Below are 18887 nucleotides of genomic sequence, written 5' to 3' on the forward strand. Positions count from 1 at the left end.
GTGTTATCTGAACAGTAACCTAGTGTTATCTGAACAGTAACCTAGTGTTATCTGAACAGTAACCTAGTGTTATCTGAACAGTAACCTGGTGTTATCTGAACAGTAACCTGGTGTTATCTGAACAGTAACCTAGTGTTATCCGAACGGTAACCTAGTGTTATCCGAACGGTAACCTAGTGTTATCCGAACGGTAACCTAGTGTTATCTGAACGGTAACCTAGTGTTATCTGAACAGTAACCTAGTGTTATCTGAATAGTAACCTAGTGTTATCCGAACGGTAACCTAGTGTTATCTGAACGGTAACCTAGTGTTATCTGAACGGTAACCTAGTGTTATCTGAACGGTAACCTAGTGTTATCTGAACGGTAACCTAGTGTTATCTGAACGGTAACCTAGTGTTATCTGAACAGTAACCTAGTGTTATCTGAACAGTAACCTAGTGTTATCCGAATGGTAACCTAGTGTTATCCGAATGGTAACCTAGTGTTATCCGAACGGTAACCTAGTGTTATCCGAATGGTAACCTAGTGTTATCTGAACGGTAACCTAGTGTTATCTGAACGGTAACCTAGTGTTATCTGAACAGTAACCTAGTGTTATCTGAACAGTAACCTAGTGTTATCTGAACAGTAACCTAGTGTTATCTGAACAGTAACCTAGTGTTATCTGAACAGTAACCTGGTGTTATCTGAACGGTAACCTAGTGTTATCTGAACGGTAACCTAGTGTTATCCGAACGGTAACCTAGTGTTATCCGAACGGTAACCTAGTGTTATCCGAACGGTAACCTAGTGTTATCTGAACGGTAACCTAGTGTTATCTGAACGGTAACCTAGTGTTATCTGAATAGTAACCTAGTGTTATCTGAACAGTAACCTAGTGTTATCCGAACAGTAACCTAGTGTTATCCGAACAGTAACCTAGTGTTATCCGAACAGTAACCTAGTGTTATCCGAACAGTAACCTAGTGTTATCCGAATGGTAATCTAGTGTTATCCGAACAGTAACCTAGTGTTATCTGAATGGTAACCTAGTGTTATCTGAACAGTAACCTAGCGTTATCTGAACAGTAACCTAGCGTTATCTGAACAGTAACCTAGTGTTATCTGAATAGTAACCTAGTGTTATCTGAATAGTAACCTAGTGTTATCCGAACGGTAACCTAGTGTTATCCGAATGGTAACCTAGTGTTATCTGAACGGTAACCTAGTGTTATCTGAACGGTAACCTAGTGTTATCTGAACGGTAACCTAGTGTTATCCGAACGGTAACCTAGTGTTATCCGAACGGTAACCTAGTGTTATCCGAACGGTAACCTAGTGTTATCCGAACGGTAACCTAGTGTTATCTGAACAGTAACCTAGTGTTATCTGAACGGTAACCTAGTGTTATCCGAACGGTAACCTAGTGTTATCCGAACGGTATCCTAGTGTTATCCGAACGGTAACCTAGTGTTATCCGAACAGTAACCTAGTGTTATCTGAATGGTAACCTAGTGTTATCTGAACGGTAACCTAGCGTTATCTGATCAGTAACCTAGTGTTATCTGAACAGTAATCTAGTGTTATCTGAACAGTAATCTAGTGTTATCTGAACAGTAATCTAGTGTTATCTGAACAGTAACCTAGTGTTATCTGAACGGTAACCTAGTGTTATCTGAATAGTAACCTAGTGTTATCTGAACAGTAACCTAGTGTTATCTGAACGGTAACCTAGCGTTATCTGAATTTCTTGATGCATTCATTCAGATCTTATTGGATTACCTTACATCTTCCTGTGAATTACTGTTTATCTGCTGTTAGGAATGTTTGTGTTTTGATGACTTTTTGACATTAGTGATAAAATATATATACAAAATATATTTAAAAAAGCATACTGCTTTATGGAACTGAGACCTGGACACTTACCAAAGCAATGGAGAAAAACCTTGATGGAGCATACACCAGTTTCTTGCGTCATGCACAAAACATCAACGGGAGACAACATGTCACAAATAAAGACCTCTATGGTAATCTACCACAAGTATCGGAAACAATCAGAAAACATGGACTCAGACTAGCAGGACACTGCTTCAGACACAAAGAACCAGCATCCTTGGTGCTACTGTGGAAACCAACCCATATACAGACAAAACTTGGCAGGCCTTTTGATGACTGCATATCCGTGCTTCAAAAGGATGCTGGCCTAAGCACTGAAGAACTACAAGTTCTGATGAGGGACAGGGAATTGTGGAGCAAGCTGACCATGGAACCGGGTGTGCCTGACTGATGATGATGATATTATATAATTTATACTTCACTCTATCTGTCCATTTCAAGTCAAATTCTATTACAGTGAAGTCTAAGAAATCATGTATATTGTTTATATATGATACTCGTACGCATACACATACTCACATAGAGCTCAAACTTTCAGAGTTAAAGGCACACAGTTTCAAGACAAAATTTGTTAACACATACATGCCTTTAAGTTAGCTCATAGAAATGATATTAGGAATATAATTGTTTCCAAAGGCGTCACAAATTTCAAGATAACTTGCTTACGATGCCCCCATTATTTCATCCAAAATATTTATATGCTAGTTTGCTACGAAAAATATTGTTATATTTGATCTCGGTATTTAAAAACATTCTCTCCTTGCATGGCTCCACTGCATGCATCCAAATGATGATACACATTAACCCTGCAGTGCTATCTCTTTCATATCTTCATTATGAAATGACATTATGCCATAGATTACTGCTTCAGCACTCATTATTCATTAATAAAACCCATCACACTGCCGGGCAAATTTACCATATCCTTCCCCTCCCTCAGTAATTAAGTGATGAAATGGCCTTGCATGTCTTTGAGAATAGGTACTGTGATGGTATCACACTTTGTACTACGAGCATGTTCTACAGTAATACATGTACTCTAAGTTGCCATGGCAACTGTCTTCTGATCATAGGCTTTACGACGCATTTTAATTTAATGAACTGTCGCTGTCTCTCAGTTAAAAAAAAATAATTAGGGTAATTATCAATTTTTCTTTTGTAACATGAGTATGTTGTTTGTCTACAGTTAATATTATGTGAATGTCCCTTGCATGACAGTGTATCAGCTTATCTCATCTCAGTGCAGTATACCTAAACAAGCTGGCAGCTTACTGCACAGAAGCTTATGAATTATGCTACATTTGGTTAACGCTACATCACAAAAGGATAAGTTTATGAACACAGTTGAAACCAAAAAAACTCTTCTTTTGATTCAAAATAGATTAATATATGCTTCATTTAGAATTTGAATACAGTAATATAGATACTGTAAAAGGGTTAATTATTTACTGGGTTTTAATTTTGCTTATTTCGCTGACTGGAAAATGCGCTAAATTAAAACCCAGTGAATATGTAAAATTTAGCATAGAAAACATTATCGAAATGATGAAACCGTGAATTTAAAACCCACTGAATATGCCTGAAATGGCAAATCAGTGAAATTTAAACCCAGTGAAAATTATTCATTTTACAGTAGTAAAGCAAAGTTTCTTTGGACCCTCAGAGAAATTGACACTGCTACAAAATTTCGCCATTTTCATCGACTTGCATAATTAGAGCAAATGTTTGTAGAAGTTTAAAGTAACTAAAACCTCAAACAACCATTCAAAACACTTTCCGTAGCGTTAAACTTGACTGAGTTAAGGTGGTTATATAGCTACATGTACCATTATATAAAATGCATGGAGTTATGTGCCTAATCATTCCATATTTGGAATTCACATTTCCTAATATGGTAGGATGAAAATACCCCATAAAATATCGCAAAATTACGGCACGCTGTAACTTATGGCGTTACGGTGACATATGTATGATAGTATCTATTACTATATTTAATAATTTTAATGTTGGGGATTTCATGATTTAGCAAAATCCACTAATTCAACTTAAATCGATGTAAAATTTGGAAATCATGGTTTTACTGGTGAACCCATGAATGAAAAAAAAAATGTGTCCTCGAATATGTGAATATTTCCAAAATAGTGAAATTAAAGTGGGGGAGTCGTCACCTCTGCTTGTGGCAGATGGTTAGAAATGTCTACCCATGAGCTTTTGCATTTTGAGTCTGCATCGTTATTATTGTTTAGGATTCAATTCCAGTGTGTGCGTTGCTGAAGATCCCTCCGCTTTAAAGTGGGGCTGTCATCCCCTGTGCATACGTCAGATGGCCATAGCGTGTCATTGTTTACAAACAAGTGTCCACCCATAAGCCTTTGCATTTTTAGTGTGTGTTGTTATCGTCACTTGGGACTCAATTCCTGCTTGGGACAACCCTCCCGCTTTAAATAATAGTGAAAAACGGATGCGCTTACAAATGAAAAGATGTGCATTTCAGGATGTAACATAACAATTTTTTAAAAATATTTTTGGCCACTTAATGTCACTGTTGTCTGTTCTGACTTTTTTTATGCAAGTTCTTCCACAGAGCCAATATTCCAGTTTTGGACTACATGACAAGGCTTTGTGACCATCTTACTATATATTAATGGAAATATGGCACTTTACTGCATATCACAAGCACAACACAAGCATCCAAAGTTGGATAAATTTGTTAGTTAATAAGTCTCAGCCAGTGGATTTAACCTTACCATTGAGTATGTCTTTTTAATGATTAAAATACACATGTATTACTTATTATAAATACAGAAAAATCTGATTTATATAATAATAATAATAATGATAATAATAATCTTCATTGCATAATAATATCCTTATTTGGATATTGATAATATCCTTATTTGGATATTGATAATATCCTTATTTGGATACTGATAATATCCTTATTTGGATATTGATAATATCCTTATTTGGATATTGATAATATCCTTATTTGGATATTGATAATATCCTTATTTGGATATTGATAATATCCTTATTTGGATAAAGACGAAAAACTGAGGAATAGCAAATTGGAAGCGCAAAAATAGAAGAGATTCATAGAAAAAAAGGAAGAAATAGTTGACTTAAAAAGTACATATATGCTACTAATAGAGCAAATACAGTAGTAAGTAGGTAGGTTTCTAGCTTTGAATCACCAAGGTTATTGTAGGTCAAAAAAAGAGGCAACAGTCATTAATACAGAAATGCCAGAAACTGCATTTTATGCACAATTGTCTGTTGTTGACATTGATTTCCAATATCAGCTGAATACACAGAGTGTATTGCAAGCACTTATGGTAAATTGTTCTACAAAGTAAGATGAATATTTACATTTCTGTTGTGGTTTAGTGTTAACCCTTGAATGTTGTATTTTTGTTCCAACAATAGACTGCAGCATTTTTTTTCATTGTGATGTGTTTTTTTTCCCCATCTTCTTTGTAAGTTTTTAACTACTTGGACATCATTTTCTATTGACTACTAAGTTTTTGATAAAAAAATTTAAAAAAAAAGAATATAGTAAAGATTTGTATTTAGGTTGATTTTGTGAGAAATTATTGAACATTAAAAGTAATGTTTTTATAATTCAACCCCAAAGTAGACCAATCATTAGTCTGACAACTACTGTGTTACTAGTGACTGTTATTGTATTACGTTGCTTGTATTTAATCACTGAGAGTAATTACCTTAATGCTTTTCCCTTTCTTACCGTCTGAGTGTTCCTCTGATTCTGATGTAACGGGGAAATCCGTTAAGCCTTGGGGTTATAGCAATCCCAATTTAATTGCATCTTTAGTGTAGTTCAATTTATTTCATTCAAGCTTGGTAGCCCCTTAAAGTAGCAACTACTTATATATATTTAGTGTACACACTATACATTTAAAAGTGGCATGAAATGGACATTTCCTGATTCTCATACATCGTGAGAACTCTATCGGGGTGCTTAATTTTTTGGCAACTCTTTTTTTATGTATTGACCTCCAAAATTTTGACCTCACCAGTAGTTGCTCACTTATTTTTACTCAAAAAATTTGTTTCTATATTCTATTCTATTTCTGCAACTGTATATAACCCAACTTTTATATTTGTTGTTTTCACTCTAAAAAAATTGACTGGCCGAAAATTTATCGGTATTTTGTATTCTAAAAACCCAACCGTTTTTTTCAAAAGAAAATTATTTAAAAGTGGTCATAATTTTTAGTTTTTATGGTAGGTGATTTTCCGATCAACTGCAAGATCTCGCGAGTTGCGTGAAAGACGCACACATCGAACTTTTGCAACAAAAATCCAACGATTTGGTTTTGAACTAAAATTTCTTTATTTTGTAGCACATATCGATAGGCCGATCTGTGACAGGAGAATATTGCGTTTGACTACCCTTATTTCATCGAAATTGACCATCAAATGTGTACAGCAAATTATTAAGCACAGAAATATTTCCCAAAATACTTTTACGTTTGTCAATTCCCATGTGTCTTCATTACAAAGCATTTGCTACGTCATAAAACCTCTGAACAAACAAGCACCTTTCTGATTGGTCTGGCCGTTAAGTGTTAGCTTTGGGTAGCCAATCGAGCACAATTTTTTAAGTATAGCTTTGACTCAGAAAAAGTAGTATATTTTTAATAGATTGATAAGATGTTTTTTTTTTTTTCATGTAATCATGCACTGTTGTCAAGCTTTAATAGTAAGTTTTGGAGCTTTGTGTCTATTGAATTAATAAATAAATAAATAAATAAATAAAATACAATTTAAATATATATATCTAAACATGATGCATACTGTATATTTTTTCACTTGAAGAAATAAAGGTATAATGCTTAGTTAATGAAATGAAATTCCATAGGTGTGTTTTAATCAAATGAATGAATGAATGAATAAATAAATAAATAAGGAATGAATGAATGAATGAATGAATGAATGAATGAATGAATAAATAAATTAAAAAAATTGGAGTGAATAAATGAATAGATAAACAAACTTACTAAATTTTAATAACCAACTTATTAAACTTTACAACAATGTCAATTTATATTCTTCTGATGACAACTTCTAATGGTTAGTATAAACAGTTTAATTTTCATAGAAAATAGAAATTTTCACTTTTTCAGGATTCCATGGTACGTTGTGTATTCGTAAAAGTCAAAGAACATGATGCGATTTTCACTTACCAGCAAAATTTACGAAATTTAGTCTCTCACAAAATGAAAGTGGTTTATAGTACATGTATTGCCACTGTGTACTTGATTTCAGAGCTCTGTGCAGATCTATTCTGAATGTGAAAACAGCATTCCGATGAACACTTGCATGTTTTCAGTAATTTCATTACAACTACATTCACTTAGCTGATCAATAAAAATACTTAATTCTGTACCATTAATCAATATTTGAGCCAGCACCAAAAGTATTTTAATGGTAATCCCATTGTACACTTTTAAACAACGATGAATAATATTTTGATGACATTTATTGGGTCAAATATTGATTTCTTCATAGTTTTTGAGACAATGTTTCGTTTGTTTAGACTGCTGTTGATTGATCTTTTATTTCAAATGTGTGAATTTAAATCATAATTAATTAATTTGTAAATAAAAATAAAAAAAGACTTTTTATTAAAACATAGTTGTCAATGAATATATTTTTTAGTGGAAATCACTAAAAATATATATCTTGCCTTATGCTTTCCATGACACAAACGATGCAAAATATTAACACCACAGTACTATGATAATAACTAACACTCCAAACCTGATTAGAAAGGTCATTGACCCAATCAGTGTAAAATTGGTGGTCACTGGACACATTTGATCAGTAGTATTTACATGTAGGCCACTACATTGAGGTAGACTGCTACACAAATTATTAAAATATTGTCATTTTTTTATTTTTACGTATTTGATATATCATGTTATCATGAAAATTAATTATAAATTTGAGGTCGCCCTTCTCCGTTAAAAGAAAAACAATCAATAAAGTAAAGTTTGTCTGTTTTCTGGCATTTTACCATAGTTTCCTATCCTATGGCAAGGATACATCTCAATATCTCATAATGTTGCTTAGTAACATTTGGTGAAAAAATATGTTTAGTGTCTTGCAAGGTGTATTGGCAATATTTTTATTGCCTTTTGAACGAAAAAATGCTTTTTCATTGTGGTCTATAAAAATTGCTGCTAAAATGACATTTTATCCGTATTATTTCATTGACAGTGAACCAAAAAAGTTGACATACTGTTAGCTAATACTAAAGCATATAATTGTAGACAGATTTTTGCATTGCTATATGCGCTAAAATATGTGTGCCTGTTAAAACTTATAAGTATCATTCTGTCTTAACCTTTTCACTACTAGTTCCCTCTTTTCATCACAAATTCACAAAATATTTCTGTTTATAGTCTGCACTTTGCTTCAGAAAATTGGGACAAAAATAGCCCAATTTTTTGAGTAAAAACTGAAAATTGACTCAAATTTTGTCTGTTGGCTCCAAAATTAGAGTTCATTTCTAGAAATATTAAATATTATAAAAGAAAATGTGAAAGTCTAGTGCTGAAAAGGTTAATTAAGCATTGGAACTGCAATACAACAAATACCAGGGTTCTTTAAAAATTCAGAATCTGCAGTGAATTACGACAGTACCAGTACTGCGAAATTCTTTATTTTAGCTGGAATTAATTTTCGCTGTAAAAGCATTTTGCCTATTTATATGCAGTCTATTTTCACTAATATTTAATAAGTTGAATTTATAATATAGGAAAACATTTTTATTCACTTGATTTTAATTCCACTGATTCATCCATTAAACGAAAACAGCAAAAATAAATTCCAAGTGAAAATAATGTACTCGACATTACGTAAAATCAAATGCAGCCAAATCAATATTGATTACCTCACCTGTGCCAATCATAAGGCAAATATTTAATCTGTCAGAGACAGTCAGTACAGACCATGAATTCAAATTTCATGTAAACATTGGTATCCATTGCATGAGACTCGTATAAGACATTAGCATACCCATGATGGCGCTTTAAGATAAGAATTAAGATCTCCTTCGCTCGCTAATGTCATAATAAATTCATCTGCTTCCTTTCTGTAATCTCACAATGCAAATAAAGAGATTAGATCATTTAATATGCAGGTAAATAGCAATAACAGCTGATCCATTGGCATTAAATCAAATTAATAGTTGTAATAGTACAGGTATGTGAAGTATTTAATGCGATTCTTAGGTTTTAGTGGTTTCCTGTAAATAGTTATCACAGGAAATGAATTCATTTGAAAGGCGATATGGGGAATAAATCAAATGGTATGTTTCTGGTAACATTAAAAACAGAATTTTTTTTTTTTATACTCAATAGTATTTTGCTTTCAACATTTTTCATGTTATATTTTCATAATAAACAGCTGGGTGGCTTTTTCACAACCAGTCGTTATCTTCGCAACATCAATTTATCAAATTAGAGCTACGTATTTATTGCATTTGTGATGTATATTTGTCACCTTCGCATTTATTGCATTGTTTATTTATTTCAATAGTCTGCATTCGAACACAATAAAAAAATAGTGACTTGTAGATTGACCTCTGTGTGTGGGGGGGTTCATGCATCCATTCGTCCTCCGTATACAACCATAATCAAATTCAATTAAATTCAAACTTCACAAATATATGTACATCCTATCAGACATATGCAAATGCATTTGTTTCAAGATCCGATTCAAGATGGCCAAATTGCAACCATTTTAAGTCCAAAAATCGCACATTTTCATCATTTGGAATCAGATCTCAATCATGCAAAGATTTTTGTACATACGTTCTGCATAATCAGACCTTCATGCAGGTCATTTTTTTAGCTCCGCTGTCGACTTTGTCAAGCGGAGCTTATCATATGAGTGATTGTCCGTCGTCGTCCGTCGTTCGTGTCAATGTTTTACTTTTTCGACTTCTTCTTGAAAACTACAAGCCTGAATGCTTTGATACTTGGTGTATATGTACCTTGGGTAGACCTCTCTCAGATTTGTTCATTTCATGATGATATCTTCAATTCTCTAATTTTGGTGAATATTTTTGTCATTTTTGGTAAAAAGTGATATTTTCAACTTCTTGTTAAAAATCGCAAGTCCAATTGCTTTGATATTACATATATAGGTACAATCTGATTAAAATCTGATGTAGTGTACGGGCTTTAATTATTTTGGCTATAAACTTATTTTAATTTTATTACTTTTGTTATTAATGCCTTTTTATTTTATTATTTTACTTTGATTTTGATTTTCTTTAATTCCGCCCTACATACATCTGATCCGACGCCTACGTAAGTCCCGTTCAAATCTCGCATAAGTAACAGCCAATCACAGGCTCCCTTTTATACAGGCTGTCGGTTGCTTACTTTTCAGTGTAGCGATACTCTACGGGCAATCTTTCTGTACATTATATTTTGCCCACTTGAATAAACCATTAATAGAACATTGCTAGTATATTTTTATTTACAAAAGAAATTCCACAGCATTTTACAATTTTTGTCATTACATTGAATATTTTGTTCACTTCCAACAAATGTGTACACTTCCTGATACATCTTCGCCAGCCACGGTTCGTTTATTCAGTCATCGCTTCAATTTTACATCAAACACTGAGCATAATTATCTAGAATGGAAGCAAAAAAATAAGTAAATCGTAATGATTAGAACACTGTAAACAGCTATAGTAAACAATGCAAATTTTAAATTGTATAACGGTCACCGGCCCACGGCATCGACGCAGACAATTGGAGCAAAAAAATATTTCCTGATCAATTGCGATGTGTTCCAAATAAAAAATATTTTATTCCAGTCCAAATCAGCTCAATTACTTTAATTAATAAAGAGTTATTGTATAATGTACAAAATGTTGATACATTTTGATGATTATTTACAGCTACGGCTTCAATACCGTAGACGATGTTGGCCCGATCGTCAACAAAACATCACCCGTCTCCAGGGCAAGCGACTAGAAAAAGACACCGGTGTTCGGTCGAACCGGTGGAAAAAAAATCGTCACTCCCAGAATAACTACGCAAAATAACGATCTAAACTCGAACCATTCGAGCCACAATATAAACATAAAAAAATGACTTTCGTTGCATTTGACAATGATAAACTTACCGAAAAGCCGTGTTCTTCTCGGTCGCTAACGTCGGTATAATCCGCCATTTTATTTGAGTGTGTTTGCCACCTGACTCTGCCCAGTGACGTCATCATGTGCGCTATAGAAGAAGGTCTGTGATTCGTTGACTAAAATCGTCGACAGTGGGTCTCATTGAAATCTCGTTACATAGGCATCGGCTCAGATGTAGGTAGGGCGGAATTTAAAAAAAATCACAAAATCAAAATCAAAGTAAAATAATAAAATAACAAGGCATTAATAACAAAAGTAATAAAACATAAAATTAAAATAAGTTTATAGCCAAAATAATTAAAGCCCGTACACTACATCAGATTTTAATCAGATTGATATAGGTACTACATGTGGACCTCTCTCAGATTTTTTGATTTTGTAATGATATCTTTAATTCTCTAATTTTGGTGAATATTTTTGTCATTTTTGGTAAAAAGTGATATTTTCGACTTCTTGTTGAAAACCTCAAGTCCAATTGCTTTGATATTACATATATAGGTACTACATGTGGACCTCTCTCAGATTTGTTCATTTAACAATGATATCTTCAATTCTCTAATTTTGGTGAATATTTTTGTAATTTTTGGTAAAAAGTGATATTTTCGACTTCTTGTTGAAAACCTCAAGTCCAATTGCTTTGATATATTATACATATAGGTACTACATGTGGACCTCTCTCAGATTTGTTCATTTTCTAATGATATCTTTAATTCTCTAATTTTGGTGAATATTGATTCTATAGTATAACTCCTTACAGCTAATATGACTACATTTCCTGTATTCCATAGTAAAGTTAATACCCACCTGTTGATTCTATAGTATAACTCCTTACAGCTAATATGACTACATTTCCTGTATTCCATAGTAAAGTTAATACTCACCTGTTGATTCCTTAGTATAACTCCTTACAGCTAATATGACTACATTTCCTGTATTCCATAGTAAAGTTAATACCCACCTGTTGATTCTATAGTATAACTCCTTACAGCTAATATGACTACATTTCCTGTATTCCATAGTAAAGTTAATACCCACCTGTTGATTCTATAGTATAACTCCTTACAGCTAATATGACTACATTTCCTGTATTCCATAGTAAAGTTAATACCCACCTGTTGATTCTATAGTATAACTCCTTTCAGCTAATATGACTACATTTCCTGTATTCCATAGTAAAGTTAATACCCACCTGTTGATTCTATAATATATAACTCCTTACAGCTAATATGACTACATTTCCTGTATTCTATAGTAAAGTTAATACCCACCTGTTGATTCTATAGTATAACTCCTTACAGCTAATATGACTACATTTCCTGTATTCCATAGTAAAGTTAATACCCACCTGTTGATTCCTTAGTATAACTCCTTACAGCTAATATGGCTACATTTCCTGTATTCCATAGTAAAGTTAATACCCACCTGTTGATTCTATAGTATAACTCCTTACAGCTAATATGACTACATTTCCTGTATTCCATAGTAAAGTTAATACCCACCTGTTGATTCTATAGTATAACTCCTTACAGCTAATATGACTACATTTCCTGTATTCCATAGTAAAGTTACCCACCTGTTGATTCTATAGTATACTGTAGAATGACTAATTTTCCCTGGGTTTAAATTTCACTGATTTACCATTTCAGGCATATTCAGTGGGTTTTAAATTCACGGTTTCATCATTTAGATAATGTGTTCTATGCTAAATTTTACATATTCACTGTGTTTTAATTTAGCGCATTTTGCCAGTCAGCGAAATAAGCTAAATTAAAACCCAGTGAATAATTACCCCCTTTACAGTAACTCCTTTCAGCTAATATGACTACATTTCCTGTATTCCATAGTAAAGTTAATACCCACCTGTTGATTCTATAGTATAACTCCTTACAGCTAATATGACTACATTTCCTGTATTCCATAGTAAAGTTAATACCCACCTGTTGATTCTATAGTATAACTCTTTACAGCTAATATGACTACATTTCCTGTATTCCATAGTAAAGTTAATACCCACCTGTTGATTCTATTGTATAACTCCTTACAGCTAATATGACTACATTTCCTGTATTCCATAGTAAAGTTAATACCCACCTGTTGATTCTATAGTGTAACTCTTTACAGCTAATATGACTACATTTCCTGTATTCCATAGTAAAGTTAATACCCACCTGTTGATTCTATAGTATAACTCCTTACAGCTAATATGACTACATTTCCTGTATTCCATAGTAAAGTTAATACCCACCTGTTGATTCTATAGTATAACTCTTTACAGCTAATATGACTACATTTCCTGTATTCCATAGTAAAGTTAATACCCACCTGTTGATTCTATTGTATAACTCCTTACAGCTAATATGACTACATTTCCTGTATTCCATAGTAAAGTTAATACCCACCTGTTGATTCTATAGTGTAACTCTTTACAGCTAATATGACTACATTTCCTGTATTCCATAGTTAAGTTAATACCCACCTGTTGATTTTATAGTATAACTCCTTACAGCTAATATGACTACATTTCCTATATTTCATAGTAAAGTTAATACCCACCTGTTGATTCTATAGTATAACTCTTTGCAGCTAATATGACTACATTTCCTGTATTCCATAGTAAAGTTAATACCCACCTGTTGATTCTATAGTATAACTCCTTACAGCTAATATGACTACATTTCTTGTATTCCATAGTAAAGTTAATACCCACCTGTTGATTCTATAGTATAACTCCTTTCAGCTAATATGACTACATTTCCTGTATTCCATAGTAAAGTTAATACCCACCTGTTGATTCTATAGTATAACTCCTTACAGCTAATATGACTACATTTCCTGTATTCCATAGTAAAGTTAATACCCACCTGTTGATTCTATAGTATAACTCCTTTCAGCTAATATGACTACATTTCCTGTATTCCATAGTAAAGTTAATACCCACCTGTTGATTCTATAGTATAACTCCTTACAGCTAATATGACTACATTTCCTATATTCCATAGTAAAGTTAATACCCACCTGTTGATTCTATAGTATAACTCTTTGCAGCTAATATGACTACATTTCCTGTATTCCATAGTAAAGTTAATACCCACCTGTTGATTCTATAGTATAACTCTTTACAGCTAATATGACTACATTTCCTGTATTCCATAGTAAAGTTAATACCCACCTGTTGATTCTATAGTGTAACTCTTTACAGCTAATATGACTACATTTCCTGTATTCCATAGTAAAGTTAATACCCACCTGTTGATTCTATAGTATAACTCTTTACAGCTAATATGACTACATTTCCTATATTCCATAGTAAAGTTAATACCCACCTGTTGATTCTATAGTATAACTCTTTGCAGCTATTATGACTACATTTCCTGTATTCCATAGTAAAGTTAATACCCACCTGTTGATTCTATAGTGTAACTCTTTACAGCTAATATGACTACATTTCCTGTATTCCATAGTAAAGTTAATACCCACCTGTTGATTCTATAGTATAACTCTTTACAGCTAATATGACTACATTTCCTGTATTCCATAGTAAAGTTAATACCCACCTGTTGATTCTATAGTGTAACTCTTTACAGCTAATATGACTACATTTCCTGTATTCCATAGTAAAGTTAATACCCACCTGTTGATTCTATAGTATAACTCTTTGCAGCTATTATGACTACATTTCCTGTATTCCATAGTAAAGTTAATACCCACCTGTTGATTCTATAGTATAACTCTTTACAGCTAATATGACTACATTTCCTGTATTCCATAGTAAAGTTAATACCCACCTGTTGATTCTATAGTGTAACTCTTTACAGCTAATATGACTACATTTCCTGTATTCCATAGTAAAGTTAATACCCACCTGTTGATTCTATAGTATAACTCTTTACAGCTAATATGACTACATTTCCTATATTCCATAGTAAAGTTAATACCCACCTGTTGATTCTATAGTATAACTCCTTACAGCTAATATGACTACATTTCCTGTATTCCATAGTAAAGTTAATACCTACCTGTTGATTCTATAGTATAACTCCTTTCAGCTAATATGACTACATTTCCTGTATTCCATAGTAAAGTTAATACCCACCTGTTGATTCTATAGTATAACTCCTTACAGCTAATATGACTACATTTCCTATATTCCATAGTAAAGTTAATACCCACCTGTTGATTCTATAGTATAACTCTTTGCAGCTAATATGACTACATTTCCTGTATTCCATAGTAAAGTTAATACCCACCTGTTGATTCTATAGTATAACTCCTTACAGCTAATATGACTACATTTCCTATATTCCATAGTAAAGTTAATACCCACCTGTTGATTCTATAGTATAACTCTTTGCAGCTAATATGACTACATTTCCTATATTCCATAGTAAAGTTAATACCCACCTGTTGATTCTATAGTATAACTCCTTACAGCTAATATGACTACATTTCCTGTATTCCATAGTAAAGTTAATACCCACCTGTTGATTCTATAGTATAACTCCTTACAGCTAATATGACTACATTTTCTGTATTCCATAGTAAAGTTAATACTCACCTGTTGATTCCTTAGTATAACTCCTTACAGCTAATATGACTACATTTCCTGTATTCCATAGTAAAGTTAATACCCACCTGTTGATTCTATAGTATAACTCCTTTCAGCTAATATGACTACATTTCCTGTATTCCATAGTAAAGTTAATACCCACCTGTTGATTCTATAGTATAACTCCTTACAGCTAATATGACTACATTTCCTATATTCCATAGTAAAGTTAATACCCACCTGTTGATTCTATAGTATAACTCTTTGCAGCTAATATGACTACATTTCCTGTATTCCATAGTAAAGTTAATACCCACCTGTTGATTCTATAGTATAACTCTTTACAGCTAATATGACTACATTTCCTGTATTCCATAGTAAAGTTAATACCCACCTGTTGATTCTATAGTATAACTCCTTACAGCTAATATGACTACATTTCCTGTATTCCATAGTAAAGTTAATACCCACCTGTTGATTCTATAGTATAACTCCTTACAGCTAATATGACTACATTTCCTGTATTCCATAGTAAAGTTAATACCCACCTGTTGATTCTATAGTATAACTCCTTACAGCTAATATGACTACATTTCCTGTATTCCATAGTAAAATTAATACCCACCTGTTGATTCCTTAGTATAACTCCTTACAGCTAATATGACTACATTTCCTGTATTCCATAGTAAAGTTAATACTCACCTGTTGATTCTATAGTATAACTCCTTACAGCTAATATGACTACATTTCCTGTATTCCATAGTAAAGTTAATACCCACCTGTTGATTCTATAGTATAACTCTTTGCAGCTAATATGACTACATTTCCTGTATTCCATAGTAAAGTTAATACCCACCTGTTGATTCTATAGTATAACTCCTTACAGCTAATATGACTACATTTCCTGTATTCCATAGTAAAGTTAATACCCACCTGTTGATTCTATAGTATAACTCTTTACAGCTAATATGACTACATTTCCTGTATTCCATAGTAAAGAAAATACCCACCTGTTGATTCTATAGTATAACTCCTTACAGCTAATATGACTACATTTCCTATATTCCATAGTAAAGTTAATACCCACCTGTTGATTCTATAGTATAACTCCTTACAGCTAATATGACTACATTTCCTGTATTCCATAGTAAAGTTAATACCCACCTGTTGATTCTATAGTATAACTCCTTACAGCTAATATGACTACATTTCCTGTACTCCATAGTAACGTTAATAAACATTAATATAACTTTTCATAATATAATCATGGAAACAATGAGTTGCATGATAACAATTCAGTAATACTAATAATATTTTCATTAAACTCACTTTAAGTAAAATAATCACTATGGTGAATTCAAGACCACACAAATAGATATAATGTAGTCATGGCTGCTTGTACTAATGCAGATGCCATGGTAATCTAACGTATAGCAAAAATATTGCTTTAATGATGATAATTACAGTGGGTAAAACTATAATTACGCCAAGGAAAAAATATCTGTTTCCAGGGCTAACAAAATATTGGGTTAGCATGTAGGTTTTATTCAGTTTTATTTAGTTTAATTTAATTCCCCCACCCACGAAGGACTACCTTTTGTCAGGGTATTTATACCACACTCTGGCATAATACAGACTTAACCGTTGTACCACCAGTTCCCTCTTCATCACAAATTCACGAAAACAGTGCTGTTAATAGTCATAGCCACATTGTTTGAGCAAAAACTGGAATTTGACTCAAATTCTGTTCGTTGGCTTTAAAATCAGGGTTCTTTTCCAGAAATATTGAAAATATAAGAAAAGAGTCTGGTGGTGAAAAGGTTAATTTTAAAGGAAGAATCACTGGCAGTCACAAGTTAGGCATTATTTTGGATTTCCTTATATTTCCTTGTATACTACATCAAAAAAAGAAAGTGGACAATTTTTTAGAGGAGAAGGACTAACACACGTCAATTTTCCTAAAAATAAAATAAAAGGAGAAATTTTGACTGAAAATATGTGTATTTACTTTTCTGTAAACATTAAAAAAAATGTAATCATTAGTTCTATGCCAGCAAAGTACATTAATGCGGCAGGGCAAAGCATGCCGGTACTAAAACACAAAAAAGTTCATAAGTAGATGCTTGTTTCTAAAAAAAGGACATACTATGGGCTTCTTTTTTTTTAAATTTCTTTTTTTGTGCCAGGCCACAGTTCCGGACATTAAATGTCACTGTTGTCTCTCCTGACTATTTTGTATGTACAAATTGCAAGTGCTAGTGCTGACATATAGTGCATTTTGACACAGAAGTCATTTCCTGTTTGGGACTACATGACAGGGCTGTGCGGTCATCTCCCTATCAAATGGCAATTTAATGCGCTATCCTGGCGTCAACCAGGCTCAGTCGAACACAAGAACCTGCAGACCTTAATCAAGAACCAAGGTTCTCCTAAAGTCGCATTCGTTAGTGAATGAATCTCGGCCAGTGGATTGGCCTTCCCATTGAGTCTGTGGCACACTCGCCCAGGGTAGGGGTCGACCCTTTTGATGTTCAGCCTATGGTAGGATATGAACTTACCGATCTACCGGTCATGAGTCTGATGCAACAACCACTATGCTACCAATGACTATGGCCTTCTGCCCCATGAGTCCCATGCTTTAATTACTGCATTAGGTTTCCTTGTTGCAAAGAGCACAAATTTCGAAAGATATCTAATTAAGGGATGTATATTTCGAACTCGTGAATGATTTTTACAGTAAAGAACTCGCAATGTATGTCCTGTCGTCACAAGTCCATGAAAAGTTAAATTGAAGTCATCATATCGATGGTACCACACACACACACACACACACACCCACACCCACACCCGGACACACCCCCCCCCACACACACACACACACACACACACACACACGCACACACAAAATAGTGAGATATTGAATGTCTGACACTGTGACCTGGTATAAAATTATTTAATTAAAAAAAATTGTCCTAGATATATTCATGATCATAATATGAGGTTATTACGAAGATACCTCAAAGTATGCACGAAGACAGTGCAGCGGCAGTATCGACGGACGCGCAGCGGAGGTCGATGTGACAGCGTACTGTCTGAGTGCATACTTTGAGGTATCTTCGTAATAACCTTATTATTATACATCTTTTCCTACCAAGGATACATCATGGGAATGCCGAAATCTAAAAAGTTTAGAACAGAATCAGCGAACTTCTTTATATGGAGTCCGGTTAAATTCTGGTGGCAGCCATGTTTGTTTTTATTATTAGAGGGCGCTTATGC

At 33.4% G+C, this 18887-nt stretch overlaps 1 protein-coding gene and 1 long non-coding RNA gene across 2 annotated transcripts in view; one reads left to right on the forward strand and one right to left on the reverse strand.

The window, feature by feature from the left end:
- The window catches only part of LOC100367150 (sialidase-2-like), an 87114-nt gene that overhangs the window by 15940 nt on the left and 52287 nt on the right, over nucleotides 1-18887 (forward strand). The gene's annotated exons all lie outside the window — the stretch shown is intronic.
- Nucleotides 10371-11392, reverse strand: LOC146735518 (uncharacterized). The gene is made up of 2 exons (XR_014931102.1): nucleotides 11050-11392; nucleotides 10371-10552 (listed from the first exon to the last, which is right to left on the reverse strand). It is a non-coding gene; the product is annotated as an uncharacterized LOC146735518 (long non-coding RNA).

The sequence above is a fragment of the Saccoglossus kowalevskii genome, chromosome 12 (genome assembly GCF_978046115.1).
Source record: "Saccoglossus kowalevskii chromosome 12, keSacKowa6.1, whole genome shotgun sequence".
NCBI lineage: Eukaryota > Metazoa > Hemichordata > Enteropneusta > Harrimaniidae > Saccoglossus > Saccoglossus kowalevskii.